The 15,213-nt window shown below is 39.9% G+C and overlaps 1 protein-coding gene across 1 annotated transcript in view; it reads left to right on the top strand.

The window, feature by feature from the left end:
* The window catches only part of LOC100020566 (basigin-like), a 29,756-nt gene that overhangs the window by 12,233 nt on the left and 2,310 nt on the right, over positions 1 to 15,213 (top strand).

The raw sequence follows: 15,213 nt of genomic DNA, 5'->3' as shown, positions 1-15,213 counted from the left end.
TCTTTCTTTCTTTCTTTCTTTCTTTCTTTCTTTCTTTCTTTCTTTCTTTCTTTTTTTGCCTGACTTTCATCTCTTTCCTATTTTTCTTCTGTTGCCTATGACCAATTTCTAATTTTTTTTGAAGTTTTACATGTGACTGCTTTGAGCTCACTATCCCCTACTGAGTCTATTTCTTGCTCTTCTTTGACACCATAAACATTTTTTATGATTAGGATTTTTTGTTTTGTTTTGTTTGCTGTTTGCCCATTTCCCCACATTTTTTTAAACTTTTACTTTTATCTTAAAGGTGAACTCTGTTCTCAGGGCAGAGAATGCATTCTCTTAAACTTCAGTTTTTCCTTGCTGCTGTTTCAGTTCTTCCAAGGCAGTATGATGATGGCCTGTGGGCCAGGATCTCTGAAAGCCAACTCCCACTGCTGATCCAATCTCTTCCAGGGACTGATGATGGATTGCAGGGCTCAGAGCACTATGAGCTACCTTTCCTGGGGCTTGGAGCCTCATTGAAGGCTTGAGCTAGGCTCTGAGCCTCCCCTTAGGTTAATACTAGTCAGGCAGAGACTACCTTGCTCTGGGGTTTTGGTCTTCATTGCTGGCTTGGGCAGAAGCTCAAGCCTCACCTGGGCTCACACTAGTCCAATATATTGTGTACTGTCCTTTTATGGAGTGGTGCCTTGGACTTGAGGCCTCACTGCAGGCTTGTGCTAGGTTATGCCCAGGTTCAGTATCCTGCACAGTAGATAAGGAGGGGGGAGTGGCTTGCACTCCTCTGTGTGTGGTTTTCCTTCCAGCTCCCTTCTCACCTCAGGGAAACACACCTTCTTTGCCCACCTTTCAAGTTGTTTTCTGCAGGGGAGTTATTTCACTCCATCCCTTTGTTAGGACTGTGCCTCCTGACATCTTGCCTCAGCCCCCTCTTACTCTTTCTATTCAGTTTAGAGCCATTTTTATAAGACTTTCAAAGACTAGGCAAGTACATTCTTGCTGTCCCCATGTTCTGTATACTCCATTCCTAACCAGGTACCTATCATTCTAATAGTTTAAGCCATTGTCCAGGAATCCAAATCTCATTCTCTGAAACCACCTTCTTTTTTTTTTTTAATTTAAAAGAGTTTACTATACCACCCAAGGCAAAAGTACATTGAAAGCTGCCAAGAGATTTCAAACTGCCCAATGCTTTTATAGATAATTTTTATAATAAGTGAAAGACAATCTTGATATCTATATTTTCTATTTTTAATTGATTTTTTTCAATTACATATAAAAACAATTTGTGACAATTGTTTTCTGACAATTTGTAGTTCATATTATCTCTGAGATGGCAGTCTGATATAGGCTATGCTGGTGCTTTCATACAAAATTTATTTTCATATTCCCCATGTAGGAAATAAAATGAAGGGTGCTATACTTTCATCTGCAATCAGATTACAATAATTCCTTCTTTGACTATCAGACACCATCTTCTTATTCTCTTTTCACATCCACCTGTCCCATCTCAATCTCTAACTTTGATGGACAATAATGATTTAAACACATGTGCTCACAAGATCTTCAAGTTTTTTGCCAAAGATCCCATAATCTTGGGCAATGTTTTCTACCATCCTTCTGGCATTATCATTTGTGGTAACACAAGTCATCAAAAGTAATAATCCTTTGATTTGGTTTGATAAGTCCTGGAAGGTTCTTTTTACTTCTTGAATACATATAAATAAGAAGACAGGAGACCACTTGATTATTATTTTCTAGCTAACAAACAGCTGCCTCATTGCCTCTGCAAAACTGTGGGTGTTTTAGACTATAAAGCTGATTTTTCTTTTCACCCCTTCAACCATTCAGTCGATTGACTGAGTGCAAATAAAACAAGTTCTCTATCTCCTCTCCTACCCAAGAGTTTATTTCACTCTCTTTCATAGTAACTAAATTTCAAGGCCTTTAAAGTCTTTGACACTGTCAGGCTAGCCAGTTCCTTTAAGTAAAACAGACATTCCAGTTAGGAATGCAGGAGCCTGGAAAAGAGCCTAGATCTTGGTCAGATGAGGAGGTAGGAATCTGCCTTCCAAGTTCTCCTAGGCTTAGGTTTGACAAATTTTTTTTTCAAAGCTACATTCCAGAAGAATTTTTCCACCTACAAAGAAAAAAATAACAAAAGGAAAAAAAGGGTAGCAAGTTGCCAAAGGACATTAGTTGTTAACCTCATGTTTAGTCCTTTAGAATTTAAAAAATCCCAAGAAAACCCCTGCTAAGAAAAAAAAGGGAATTGCAAGGGCCAAAATAATCAAAATATAATTGAGTTTTACATGTGTGATAGAGAACAGGCCAATGTGGGTCCAGCCCTGAGGCAATTTGAGATATCTCTTTCTGTTTTATTTTATTTTGTTTTAAATATTTCCCCATGGTTACGTGATTCATGTTCTCTCCCTCCCTTTCCTCCACCAGAGCTGACAAGCAATTCCACTGGGTTATACATGCAATAATTTTTTATTTTTTAAATGATCAGTCTATTTTTAGAAGTGCCTGGTGGCTCAGAATAAAGGGACCTGGATCTTTACATCCTAGCTGAATGAACCTTAGGCAAGTCACTTCACCTCTGTTTGTCTCAGTTTCCTTAAATGTAAAATGGGATAATAATAGCACTTACAGCTCAGGTTTGTCATGAGGATAAAATAAGATCATTTTTATAAAACGTTTTGTCTAGTGCCTGGTAGGCAATACGCTAGCTATGATCATTTGAGAGGCAATTCAATGGTGCAGTGGATAGAGTTGGGCCTGGAGTCAGGGAGACCTGAGTTCAAATCCAGCCTCAGATACTTACTAGTGTCTACCTCACTGGGTTGAGATATGGATCAAATGAGATAATATTTGTAAAGTGCTTAGCACAGTACACTTATTCTTTTTCCTCTCGCTTCCACTTCAGAGCATATACATATAAATTTTGTTTCCTGTCTGCTTAAGGCATTGAAGCAAGCCTTTTGATTGACTGCAGAATTGGCACCAAGCATATGCTAATGGCACTAACTGGCCAAAGCAATCTCTATCCCCCATCTACATTCAGGAGAGTAGGCCTCCTCCCTGTGAGCCTCTGGGTGGGGGTAGGAGCCAGTGCCCTCTCTACCCCAAGGGCCATGAAGCCAAGAGCATATGGTACAGCTGTTTTTTCTGCATCTGTTGTAACTATTACTTCCTGTTCTTCTGTAAAGAAGAAGATGACCACCCCATGAATTTCTAAGGACAGAAAAGTGCCAGAGGTCCAGGAATTAGAATCTGTACCAAAATTGATCATCAGCCAATCCCAGGGCCCCTTCACAATCTGCTTTACCCATCCCACCAGTCATTATGCTGGGTCCTGCAAGCAAGGAATGGATCCTGTTCATTGACTGCACTTACATTCAGAAGAGATCTTGAAGAAGTAAATTCACAGCAGCCACTTTAAGTTGGAACTCACTCTCTTCTGAGACTAAAGTAGTAGAGGGGAAAGTGTGACCCCAGTATTGGGGGAACAAATCATTGATAACTTCTGTTCTTTCTCTATCTTTTAGTAAATATCCCTTTGTAAAAGCTAATGGATATTAGCAGGTAGAATGATAGTGACACTAATCACTGATGACATTGACTAGATATGAACTGGCATGGAACAATGACAATGAGAACATGCTAGATATGGGGACTCAAAATGATACCAGAAGAACTACCCCCGCTGTCCTTGGTAATACCCCTGGAATCCTAAAGAGAGAGGGACCCACCTTATGGGGACCCAACTTGCCAATGTGAGTAAGAATTCAGATATTTTGATACACTGGTGCTAAATTTGATAGACAATAGAACCAGTAGTCCAAGAGAGGAAGGAAGATCTATCCATAAATACCAGATGAGAGTGAGATCCAGGATAAGAGACTGGTCTAGGATCAGAGATTCAAAACCCTGAATAATGACTTTGGGGATAGAGGAATAAAGATGTGACAGAATATAAAAGATATTTCCATCTGTCTAGGATCAGAAAAATCTTGAGTAGTAGAAGTGAAGGAGTTAAGATGTCAAGATAAAAGTTTCCAAGGGGACCAGTCTTCTTAGATTTCCCTCAACAACAAACAACTCTAGAAATATCAACAAGAAGTAAAAATGTCCCACCCTCCAAAAAAACCACAAAAACAATTTAGATTTGATTGAGATGAAATAAGCATAGAAAAAAAGTATTCATATCATTAAATATTACAGAGCAAATTAAAAAGCCAAAGCATCAATACTAACACAGATGGAAGGGAAATGCAGATGATCCTGGAAAATGTAATTATCTATTAATCTATAGATTAATTATTAAAATAATTTATGGGAAAATAAATTAGAAAAATTGAGCAAGAAAATCTCAAAGAGAAATCATATGTGCTGGATTGTTTATACTGAGATGAAATAAAGAATCTCTAAGGAAAACAATGGGATTAAGTTGAGGGGAAAGACTAGCATACAGAGTTTGCTCTTTGTTTTTATTATTATTTTTTTAAACCCTTACCTTCTACCTTAGAATCAATATTGTGTATTGGTTCCAAGGCCCAAATGCAGTGAGATCACATAGCTAGGAAGTTCCTGAAGTCAGATTTGAATCCAGGACCTCTCATTTCTAGGCCTGGTTCTCAATTCTCTAAACCACCTAACTGCCCCCTACCTTACTTTTAAAACTGTGTTGGTGGGAGCATTGATCTGTGGAAACCCAGATATAAGGCTACAATTGTCTACCAAATTGGGCATCTGACTTTGTGGCAGAAAAACTACAGAAATGGTTCATGGAAAGGGCTATAATCTCAAGAGGAAAGTCTTGAGAAGCATAAACAGAAAACAAGATCTTGGTTTCAAAACTAGGTCTGATACAAAAGACTTTGGGCAAGTCATTTAACTACTCTAAGTTTGAGTTTCCCTTTCTGCAACACGTGGCCATAATATTCCTACTACTACTCTCAGAGGACTACGGTTAGACCCAGGGATCTCATCAGTAAAAATGCTTTGTAAACCTCAAATCAATATATTAATGAAATCTTTTGTTCTTTGGTGCAAAAAACAACAACAATCGACAATCCCCTGGTTATGATAGTTATGATAGTTTAACAAATGACGAAACCAATCCACTTGACTTTAGTCCCAGGGTATGTTTCATAACATCCTTCTCCCCCACCTAGGGGAGGATTCCTTCTCTAAAATATTGACCTTGGGGGTAGCTGCGTGGCTCAGTAGATTGAGAGCCAGGCCTAGAGATGGGAGGTCCTAGGTTCAAATCTGACCTCAGACACTTCCCAGCTGTGTGACCCTGGGCAAGTCACTTAACCCCCATTGCCTAGCCCTTACCACTCTTCTGCCTTGAAACCAATACACACTATTGACTCCAAGACGGAAGGTGAGGGTTTAAAAATAAGTAAATAAATAAAAGATTGGCCTTACATCAGGTTTTAGTTATGTAAACTGTTGAAAGGGGAGTTGGAGTTCTTGCCTAGGACCAAACTCAGAAATAATATCCAGAATCTCAGAGTTATGAGGAACCACAGAGGCCATCTCATCCCACCAAAACTTGAGTAAGACTTCCTTTTATGACTTTAGTTACACCAATGGGCCACCACCCTCTGGTTGTCCCCTTTGCCCATTTTTATGTTGTGCAAGATATTAGGATCAGAATATAGGTATTTGGAGGCACAAAGAAATATCTTAGTGTAGTTCTGCCTTTGCCAAAGTCCCATTCTGATGTTTTCTTGTGGTGGGGTTGGGGTCCTTGAAGGTCCTCAGTCCTTGAAGGCCCAACTCAGTAGAATATAGAATCTGGTAGATTCTATCAAGCTTTAAGGACTGAGAAAAGTTTCTGGTGCTATCCAAGGACCCCTCCAACTAGCTAAGTATGGAGACACTCATTACGTGTAGGCTGGTTACTAGGTGATGATTTCTTTGGCTAAGATAGATCATGAAACAAACAAACAAAAACAAAAAAAAAGCAAAAATGGTACATAAAACCTCCTGGGCATCAACCTACTTCCCCAGCAATGTGAGCTAAACATTTAAGGGCTCAGCCATCTGACTCTCACCTCTCTGTCTAGCTTTAACTCTGGTATTAGTTCCCTTTGTAGACCATAGAATCAGAATCATAGAATTTTTCTGAGTTAGAAGAGACCTTGATAGTCAAAGGACCTTGAAACTCAAAAAGAATTTCCACCCCCAGTGATTATTTCAGCCATGACTTGGAGATAGATGTCCAGTGAGGGGATGCCTGAGGCAGCCAGCTCATTTCTGGAGAGTTCAAGCCTAAGTAGCTCTTTCCTGACACCACCCTAAATTTGACCCTGTGTAACTCCCACCCTTTGTTCTTAGTTCTACTTTCTGGAACCAAATAGAATAAATGTAATCTCTCTTCCACATTACTGTCTTTCAAGTACTTGAAGATAGCTACCAAATCACACTGAGCCTTTCTTCCTCCAGGCTAAATTTCCCCATTTCCTTCAACCAATCCCTGGACAGCTGGAGCTCAAGGCCATTCATCATCCAGGCTGCCCTTTCTGGATACTCTCCAATTGATCAATGACCTTCCTAAATGTGGTCCTTAGAACAATTCTTTAGGTGTAGGCTGATCAGGGCATGACTTCAGACTCTCTATTCCTGCCTGGACTTCTGGGCAGAGCCTGGTGTCAGGAAGACTTGATTTGAAATCCATCCCCAGACTACATAACCTCTGAAAAATTATTTATTCTCTGTTTGCCTCAGTTTCCTCATCTGTAAAGTGGGAATAATAATAGCATCTACCTCACAGGGATTTTGTGATAATCAAATGAAATGAGGTGATACAATAAATAAACAAATAAAAAGCATTTAGCACCATGGTCCCCACAAAGTAGGCACTATATAAATGTTTGTTCTCTTTCGTTATTCACCCATATCTTACTTTTCATTCCTATTGAGTTGACAATCACCTAAACCCCCAGATCTTTTCCTTACTGCTCTCTAACCATTGTGATAAAGGATGGAAAGGTTTACACAGTTTTGCAAATTGCAAACCTTTCCATCCTTTATCACACCATGTCTCCCCCATATTGTACTTGTAAAGTGGGTGATTTCTTGAACCCAAAGTGTAAGACTTCACATGTCCTTAAGTTCCATTTTCATGTCTCCCAGTCATACAATAAAACTAGTAGAATACTGGCATCAAAAGGTGTACCTTTTGCTTCTAAGAACAAATTTGGAGTTATTAAGAAGTTTGGGGATTTTTCTCTTCCCCTCATTTAATCTAACCCAGTGTATCCATTTGCATACTCTGTCCGAAATAGACAGATGGATGCACAAGTTCTCTGGGTTATCCATCTTACTCCATGTCATAATCTGGAGAAAAGTCATTCTTTATTCACTTGGTTCTCGTGTGTGGATATGCCAAATTCTTCTGAATATTTACAAGTCACATCCAGAAGTTTCTTTCCAAAAGAGCCTGTGGTTTGATGCAACTAGCCCAACGTGATGCTTAGCACTTAATAAGCACTTAATAAATGTTTATTGATAGATTGATTTTGATGTAATCTGCAAATAAGAGCTTCTGGAGTACCTCAACATCTCTCTCTCTCTCTGAATAGAACTAAAAACATGGAAACTGTCCTTTGTTACTGATTATATCAGGAACAAAGCCAACAGAAATCATATGATCATCTCAACAGATGCAGGAAAAGCTTTGACAAAATACAACACTCATTCCTATTTAAAACACTAAAGAACATAGGAATAAATGGAGCTTTCCTCAAAATGATAAGTAATGTCTATTTAAATATATCAGCAAGCATTTACCCATAAAGGAGATAAGTTAGAAGCCTTCCCAGTAAGAGCAGGGGTGAAGCAAAGATGTCCATTATCATCACTATTATTCAATATTGTACTAAAAATGCTAGCTATAGCAATATGAGAAGAAAAGGAAATGGAAGGAATTAGAATAGGCAGTGAGGAAATAAAGCTATCGCTCTTTCTAAGCAACTATAGGGCATACTTGGAGCATCCTAGAGGAATAGCAAAAAACAAACAAAAAAAACCCCAACTAATTGAAATGATTAACTATGTTAGCAAAGTTGCAGGATACAAAATAAACCTACATAAATCATCAGTATTTCTATATATTATCAACAAAGTCCAGAAGCAAGAGATAGAAAGAGAAATTTCATTTAAAGTAGCTATAGACAGGGAGTAGCTAAATGGCCTGGAGACTAGAGGTCCTGGGCTCAAATCTGACCTCAGAGACTCTAGCCCTTACCTCTCTTCTGCCTTGGAACCAATACACCGTATTGATTCTAAGACAGCAGGTAAGGGTTATTAAAAAAAATAACTGTAAACATAAAATAGCCAAAGTTCTACCTGCTAAGATAAACCCTAGAATTATATGAACACAATTACAAAACACTATTCACACAAATAAAATCAGATCTAAACAATTGGAAAACTATAATTGCTGTGTCAAGGAAGCTCATCCCCTCCCCCTCCTCAGTAACTTTACCTGTCTATCAAACATTCCTGACATACCACAGTTGCGCCAGGGTTGCTTCAGAATATGTTCTGTACATCAATAAATGTTAAGGTTTGGGGGAGAACTGGGAGATCGAGGAGAGAGCAGGGAGCCGGACAAGAAGACAATGAGGGAACCATGAGGAGAAGGGACAGAGCAGGAGGTGGGGGGGAATGAGGAAAAGACAGGCAGGCTAGGCAAGCACACAGTCAGGTTACTTAGGAATGATTGTCTACCCTTCCTAATAAACTTTATAAAATATATATCTCTGGGTAATAGAAATATTATTAATTTTAATTATTACATTGCTCAGGAATAAGCTGATCCATTATAATAAAAATAATAATAAAAATAGAAATTCTACTTAATCTAATTTACCTATTCAGGGCCACAACAATCAAACTACCAAAAAAAGCTAGAAAAAATAATCAAATATTTATCAGGAAGAGCAGAAGGTCAAGAATATCAATGAACTTGATGGAAAAAATGAAAAGGAAGGGGTCCAAGCAGTGCCAGATCTCAAACTGTACTATAAAGCAGTAATCATCAGAACGGCCTAATACTAGCTAAGAAATAGAATGGTGGATCAATGGAATAGATTAGGTACACAATACACAGTAGAAAATGACCATAATAATCAATCTAGTGTTTGATAAACCCAAAGATTCCAGCTTTGGGGACAAGAATGCACTATCTGACAAAAACTGCTGGGAAAACTGGAAAACAGAATGGCAGAAACTAGATATAGACCAACTTCTCATAACATATGCCAAGATAAGGTCAAAATGGGTACATTACTTAGACATAAAAGGTGGAGGGGCAGAGCCAAGATGGTAGAGTAGCACAGAAAGCTGAAACCACTCTGAGAACCCTCTCAAACCAACCACAAAATAGCTCCTCAAAACAAATTCTGGAGTCACAGAAACATTAAGAGGATGGAGTGAAGTAACTCTCCTACTGAAAACAGCTTGAAAGGCAGGCAGAGGTCTGTTTCACTAGGGTGAACGGAGGGCTGGAAGTAAAACCCACACACAGAGGAGTACAAGCCACCCACCACCCACCTACTGAGATGGATACTGAACCAATGTTTGATATGTTGCCTAAGCCAACAGCAGATCACCTCGCCACCACCCCTTGATGTCCCAAGCTCTGGCATAAACCTGCAATGAGTCCCCCTGCCCCAACACACACACATCTGTGGCACTTGGCTCATTCAAATCTTAATATGAGACCTCTAGCCCCAGGGCAAAGTAACTCACAATGCTCCTAGTCCTTCAAATCAGCAGCAGTCCCTAGAGGAAACATAATCAGCAACTTTCAGAGCTCCCAGGCCATCAGTCATCACAAAATACCCTGGAAGAATTGAAAGTTTCAGAAAACTAGAATTTGAATTAAGGGTAGCAACAAGGAAAAACTGAAGTTTAAGAGAGTGAACTCTCTACACTGAGAACAGAGCCCACCTCTAAGAGAAAAGTAAAAAAAAAAAGTAATGGCTGAGAAAATAAGCAAGTAGCAAAAGAAATACCTAATCATTGAAAATGTCTAAGGAAACAAAGAGGACCAAGGCTTCGATTCAGTAGGGGAGATCAAAGCAGGCAAAAGCAGATCGTCAAAGAAAAATGGAAATTGGTCTCAGGTTCCAGAAGAGCTCAAAAAGGAATTCAAAAATTAAATAAGAGAGGTGGAAGAAAAATGGTAAAAAGGAATAAAAGTAATACAAAAAGAAAATAATAGTTTAAGACATAAAAGGTGCTACCATGAGCAAATTAGTGGAGCAAGGAATAGTTTACCTGTCACATCTATGGAAGAATTTGTAACCATACAAAATAGAGAATATTACAAGATATAAAATGGATAAATTTGACTGCATTAAATTAAAAGGGTTTTATACAAATGAAACCAAAATTAGAAGGAAAACAGAAATCTGGGGGGGAGAAAACATTTTATAACAAGTATCTCTGACAAAAACCTCATTTCACAACTATATAGAAAACTGAGTCAAAATTATAAGAATATAACTGTTCCCCAATTGATAAATGGTCTAAGGATATGAACAGGCAGTTTTCAGTTAAAGAAATCAGAGCTATCTATAGTACGGGGGGAAATGCTCCAAATCCTTATGTTTTAGAGAAATGCAAATTAAAACAACCCCACCTCATACCTACCAGATTGGCAAAAATGACAGAAAAGGAAAATAATTAATTAATGTTGGAGAAAATGTGTGGGGGGGGGGGGGGAAGGGGGGGAATTGGGACACTAATGCACTGTTGGTAGAGTTGTTATTTGTAGAAGTCCACCCCTAGCTATGGGCAAGGGAAACAGTATGTACAGAGTGGCTTAGAAGAGAACATGCTCAGTCTTGAGCATGCTCAGTCTTGCACATGGCTAGGAAAGCCTCTGACCCTTGACCCAAGCTTCCCCCAGGTGAGGCGGGAAAACAGGTTTCTTTGTGCTCACCTTACTAAGAGAAACCACCCCTATACCTTGTCATTGACCAATGATAATCATCCCTATGTATTGTGTATATTTGCATATCAAAGAGATTAAATACCAGGCCACAGCAAGCACCGCCTCTCTCTTCCTCACTTGGATCTCAGCTCTCACTGATGCCTGTCCTTGCTGGAGCTTGGCCTCTGGCCTCTGGCCAAGCTCCATCTTTGATTCCTTTCCTGATCTACCTCTCCCACCTGGGACCTGGCCTTCAGCCAGGCACTTTCTTTTCTCTATCATGTCTCCGACCTATGTGGTATTAAATTTGGATCACTGGACGGGTATAAGCCTTCTGAGTAGTCCACTGATCGGAGTTTCTGCTGTGGCTCCTTGATAATTAATAAGGCCTGGATTTCTGACTCATTCCTGCCACCTCATATCTCTAACTTGACTCCGCCACCCCCCTTGTGGCATACAGAACTTCTATCCTTCTTCTATCTTCCTATCTTGAGGCTTCTCGCAGGTTCGAGGAAGCTTCATTATTTGATTCAATCATTCTGAAGAGAAATTTGGAACTCTGCCCCAAACATTATAAAACTGTGCATTGCCTTTGATCCAACAATACCATTACTAGGACTGTATCCAAAAGAGATTTAAAAAACAAAAAAAGAAAAAGGACCTATTTGTACAAAAATATTTAAAGAAGCACTTTTTTTGTGGTAGCAAAAAATTAGAAATTGAAGGCATATTCATCAACTGGAGAATGGCTGAACAAATTATGGTATATGATTGTACTGGAATACTATTGTGCTATAAGAAATGATGAGCAGGATTTCAGAAAAATCTAGAAAGACTTACATGAATTGATAGAAAGTGCCGTCAGCAGAACCAGAACACAGTTGTATAGTGTACACAGTGACAGCAATCTTTTTTATGAACAACTGTGAATGAACTAGTTATTTTCAGCAATATAATGATCTAAGTGTGAATCTTAAAACTGCTCAGACTCTACTTCAGAAAATTTGATTATGCTATTCCCCATTTTTTTAACAATGGAGGTACTTGATCAGGAATGTATTGAAAACTTTTAAAATTACTCCACCCTACTCAGACAGTGCCTTAGGGGAAGATAAAGTTGTAAACTCCTGATTGAACAATGAAAGTCCCTAACTCATACTTATAGTAAAGCTAGAACCTTAAGCTAGGTCTATTTTTAGAACTACTACAAAAAGGTGCTAACTACATATAAAGGTTAGTAGTAGTCTCTCGGTAATCAAGGATGACAATTGTCTTTGTGCGCTTTCATCTGTAATAGATGAGTGTGCACAAAGACACTTGTGGTGAAGGAGATTTAAGTGGAAAAGTTGATGCACAGAGACAGTCCCACTCTCTCGGCATTTGAAGCCTGGGTACAGTGGCACGAAAAGTTGTTACACCTGGAGACTTCCTCAGCTGCATTGGATGGCCATGTTGTCTTTTGTGCTCCAACATGCCCTAAGCACTCCACAGTGCTTTGCTGCGTCACCCTCTCAGCCGTTGAACCTTCTTATTGGTTTCTTCCGTCTGTTCAGCCGAAGCAGTCTTCACATGCTGGGTGAGCAAAGCCCTGGTTCACCAGGGGTCGACGACCCGATGGCTACCCTCACAAGGTTTAGCTGGCCTGTCAAAGCCATTGCCCGGGGTGTGGCCACTGCCGCATGCTAGCAGCTTCTGGGAGCCACAAGTGAGAGCTGGGTGTCAGGTGAGGGTCAGAGGCTGGAGAGCTGCCCTAAGAGGGCACAACAAGCCCTTCATACCAAAGATACTACCCCTTCCTGAACACCCCATACACCTTTTAGTCACTAAAAGGTCAAGCAACTTACAAAAGGCAAGCTAAACAAAAGAGGTGTGAAGTTTTAATCTAACCAGAGAAAGTGAGAACTAAAGAGTGGTGAGAACTAAGAATGGGCAGTCCTGGGAAAAAGCATCTACTGTGATTGGTAGATGTGAAAATTTAGGGAAGGTGACATAAGAGAAAATTTCTTTAAAAGGAGAATTAAGTTCAGTTTGGGGTTAGTTCAGTTTGGAAGTTGAATTGGAGTTCAGGAGTTCAGTGGAGGACTGGAGCTTGCTTGAGACGATCTTGTGATGAGTGATAAAGACTGACTCATTCTTCCTTAGGCTCAGGCCTAGGCCATTTGGCTCTTACTTACATTGCAAAATAAGATCATCATGAGATTCCAGAGGGGAATTAAGTAATCCTTTACCTAAGCCGAGATTTCAGAATTGGCTCTACAGACCTCTCTATGTGCGGACCTTTCCCTCAGGTCCATAGAATTTCCAGGAAATAGGAGGAGGATGCCAATTCTTCTCCCACACACATACTCTCCCCTAGACAGACAGACAGATAGATAGATAGATAGAAAGATAGATAGATAGATAGATAGATAGATAGATAGATAGATAGATAGACAGACAGACAGATAGATACAAAGTAATTGCAAGAAGAGAGCAAATAACTGGGGAGTGTCAGAAATTACTTCCTACACAAGTGTCACCTGAACTGTACTTTGATGAATTCTTAGGCTTCTATCAGGTAAAAACAAGGAAAAAAATATATTCTGGACACCACATATGACAGAACTGCAGGATTCAACAGGCTGATAAACAGTCAATAAACATTCATTAAATGTATGCCAGGTAGTGTGCTAAGTTCTGGGAAAATAAAAATAAGTAGAAAGCCAGTCCCTGATCTCAAGGATCTTCACAAGGAGAAGACAGCACATAAATGGAGGTTGAAAAGAAGAAAGTGACAGAGCAGAAGAACAATAATGAAAGTCCTTAAGGATGCCTGGAGAGAATGAGATAGTAGTAGTAGTAGTAGTAGTAGTAGTAGTAGTAGTAGTAGTAGTAGTAGTAGTCTCTCGGTAACGGAGGATAACTATTGTCTTTGTGCGTTTTTGTGCACAAAGGCACTTGTGCATGAAGATTTAAGTGGAAAAGTCGATGCACAGAGACAGTCCCACTCTCTTGGTGTTGGAAGCCTGGGTCCAGTGGCACGAAAAGTCGTTACACCTGGAGACTTCCTCAGCTGCATTGGATGGCCTTGTTGTCTTTTGTGCTCCAACACGCTGTAAGTACTCCACAGTGCTTTGCTGCGTCGCCATCTCAGCCGTTGAACCTTCTTATTGGTTTCTTCCGCCTGTTCCGCTGAAGCAGTCTTCACATGCTGGGTGAGCAAAGCCCTGGTTCACCAGGGGTCGACGACCCGATGGCTACCCTCACAAGGTTTAGCCAGCCTGTCGAAGCCTTTGCCCGGGGTGTGGCCGCTGCCGCATGCTAGCAGCTACTGGGAGCCACAAGTGAGAGCTGAGTGTCAGGTGAGGGTCAGAGGCTGGAGAGCTGCCCTAGGAGGGCATGACAAGCCCTCCATACCAGAGATACTACCCCACCCTGAGCAAAAGTGCAATGTCTGAGCCTTACCTGGAGAAGACTGACTATCTTCTTGATTAATATCTTCCATACCACATAAGTATAAGAAAAGTAATACTTTGGAATCTTAGTCTATACTAAAAGGATAACCATCTTTTATCTGGGTATAGTCTCTGTGCAGCTAGGTGGCACAATAGATAGAGTGCTAGGTCTGGAGTCAGGAAGACCTGAGTTCAAATCTAGTCTTAGACAGTAATTGTGTGACACTGGACAAGTCTACTTAACCTCATTTGCCTCAATTTTCTCATCTGTAAAATGAGCCAGAGACAAAAATGGCAAGTCCTTCCAATATCTTTGCCAAGAAAATCCCAAATGGGCTCACGAAGAGTTAGAAATGATGGAACAATAACAGTCTTTGTGCACTTAAATCTCCTATACAGTCCTTCCATCCTTCTAAAAGTTAGTTAAATGGATGATCACACCAGAAGTCCACATCATGTCATCCACTGCATTCATCACCGATATAAAATCCAAAATTAATGATCATTACCCTGAGGGCTATCACTTATTTCATGGGACCTCCGTGTTTGGGTAGCCTCAATGGTTATGTCTTTACTGCAGAAATTTCACTGAAAGAGCTCCATGTATGTTGTGTGTTTTGATTTTTTTTCCTTTTTTTCCCCAACAGAACTGAGGTAAGGATCATCTCCTAATACTGAATTACGTTGCTCTCTCTTACCAAATGTACAAAGTAGAACACAAAAGACTGCCTTGTCCTTTAAAAAAAAAGAAAAGAAAAAGCCTCCCTTGGCTGCCCTCCTTACAGTTTAACTAAGTACACATTAGTCAATTACCCATTAGAGGATGCTTAGATA

The sequence above is a fragment of the Monodelphis domestica genome, chromosome 3, assembly GCF_027887165.1.
Source record: "Monodelphis domestica isolate mMonDom1 chromosome 3, mMonDom1.pri, whole genome shotgun sequence".
Classification (NCBI taxonomy): domain Eukaryota; kingdom Metazoa; phylum Chordata; class Mammalia; order Didelphimorphia; family Didelphidae; genus Monodelphis; species Monodelphis domestica.
Note: the sequence above shows the minus strand (reverse complement) of the source record. Positions and strands in the feature narration are given on the sequence as shown.